The 2,314-nt window shown below is 38.2% G+C and overlaps 1 non-coding gene across 1 annotated transcript; it reads left to right on the top strand.

Annotated features, from left to right (window-relative positions):
• The first annotated feature begins 1,806 nt into the window (after positions 1–1,806).
• Positions 1,807–1,879, top strand: TRNAK-CUU (transfer RNA lysine (anticodon CUU)). Its single transcript has one exon. It is a non-coding gene; the product is annotated as a tRNA-Lys (tRNA).
• Positions 1,880–2,314: the final 435 nt, after the last annotated feature.

The raw sequence follows: 2,314 nt of genomic DNA, 5'->3' as shown, positions 1-2,314 counted from the left end.
TGTCGTTCCCTTTTTCGAAACGTGCTAGTCAGTTTGGATTTATAATCTCTTTAATTTGAGTTGATTGCTAATCTTGTTTGAATAAATTTGACAAATATTTATACACAAGCTTTTTCTTCTTTCCTCCAACTTGATGTTACTGAATTGGCAGTAATTAAGATCCTATATTTTTGGATGTAGGAGAAGTAGTGAAACAACTAACCTGTGAGGATATGTCTTTCCCCCCTCCCTCCCCAGCACATTAACTACTTTACTTATTAGCTGCTATTATAGTTCCGATCTATTACGTTAGTATTTTTCAAGTAAAAGGATAATTGTGATCCCTCAGTATTCATGATATTAGACTAAATAAATCTACCAACAAATAAAATCACAGTTAATGGTTATGTTACTACTAAAATCTATTGAATTTCTTAATATAGGGGTCAACCGAACGATATTAATAGTTGAATGTACGTAATAAGGAAACATTCAGAATTAGAGCTACTATTCTCTAGCAGTAGATATAGAAACTAGAAAGAAGACAACCGGTAGCTACCATATCTGTATTGGTATATACACATTTGTGGGGAAAAGAATACGAGGAAAATACATTTATGGTAGTTTCTGCACTGTAGTCCTTCAAGCTCTTTTCAATACTGAATATTGTAGTTTCTGCACTTTCTGAAAATACCTTAAATAGGTATTTGAGCCAAATCGAAAGAGAGCTGTTTCAGGCGATCCGCAATGCGGAGATTCTCTATGAGACGAGAAATAGGAGACCTCCTTTTTGGCCTTTGCCTGGGCATGCATTTCATGTTCCCTAACCATCTTGTTTATCTCATCTTCCAATAGACCACCAGAAGTCCAGAAGTCCAAATGTTTACTGGAGTGCAGCAAATGTTTAATGGATGCAAGGCATTTATTTAGGTCTGTCGAGATTCAGAGTGTTGCCCAGTCAAGAACTCTCATGTCTAGAAGATGAAAGTAGTGGAAATGAGGATGCTGAGATGGATATGCGGACATACCAAGATTGATAAGATTAGAAATGAAGATATTCGGGACATGGTAGGAGTAGCCTCGGTGGAATGACAAGATGCGAGAAGCGAGACTTAGGTGGTTTGGGCATGTGAAGAGGAGAAGCTCAAATGCTCCACTGAGGAGGTGTGGGAGGTTGACCTCAGATGGTCTGAAGAGGGGTAGAGGTAGGCCAAAGAAGTACTGGGGAGAGATAATTTGACAGGACTTGGCGTTGCTTCAGCTCACCGAGGACATGATCCTTGATAGGAAGGTGTAGAGGTCGAGAATTAGGGTAGAAGGCTAGTAGTTAGTCTGAGTGTGTGTCTTCCCTGTACCGGTAGTAGTAGTAGTCAGCCTTGTATTCGGTTATTGACAGTCTTGATTACTACATGTTTTCTTATTATATTGCTGTTGATACTGCTTGTTCTCTTATTTTCTTGTTATTGTTACTGCTTATTTTCTTATTATCTTGTTGTTACTGCTTATTTTCTTATTATCTTGTTGTTACTGCTTTCTTTTTCTTTCTTTGAGCCGGAGTCTATCGGAAACAGTCTCTCTACCCACAAGGTACGGATAAGATCTGCGTACACACTATCCTCCCCAAACCCCACTCGTCAAATTATATTGGATTTGTTGTTGTTGAGATTCTGTTTAGCGATGATTTGTTTTGCTAAGGACACTGTGCAAGGTTGTAGACTATGGATTTCTGCAGTAATTGTTAGAATGGCCTGCCCCACCTTTTTTCCCTGTTGTTTTGTTTTCTTTTTAAATGGGATCAATAGTCGCAGAATAAATTTTAGAACACTAGCCCGTCTAGCTCAGTTGGTAGAGCGCAAGGCTCTTAACCTTGTGGTCGTGGGTTCGAGCCCCACGGTGGGCGAATGTTTTCAGCAATTTTCTTAATTGTGTGAAACAATGCAATTGTCTTTTCCAGAAGGATTTATTTTCCGTCATCTGTTGCTGTAAGAAAGATGGAATCTTTGATTTCCACACTAATTTTTTTCTCTCGATTTTCCAAGTAATTTAGGCGCGCAACATTATCTTTACGTGCACTATATCATTTGTTGTTTCATATATACATTACATCCTTCTTCTTTTTTCTTGCCAAGATACCAGGTTAATCACAATAAGAAAATGCAAGGTAAATTACAAAAATGTTTCAAAGATGTAACAAGTCTTTATTTGATTAGAATATCCTTTTCAAAGAGAAAAAGAAAGAGGAAAGTAGGAGTGTTACCACCCAAATCTTGAAAAGAACCCCTCCCCCCTCTATCAACTCATTCAAGAACCCCAGTTGCATCGCTGCAAACACACA

The sequence above is a fragment of the Nicotiana tomentosiformis genome, chromosome 9 (assembly GCF_000390325.3).
Source record: "Nicotiana tomentosiformis chromosome 9, ASM39032v3, whole genome shotgun sequence".
Taxonomy (NCBI): Eukaryota; Viridiplantae; Streptophyta; class Magnoliopsida; order Solanales; family Solanaceae; genus Nicotiana; species Nicotiana tomentosiformis.
Note: the sequence above shows the minus strand (reverse complement) of the source record. Positions and strands in the feature narration are given on the sequence as shown.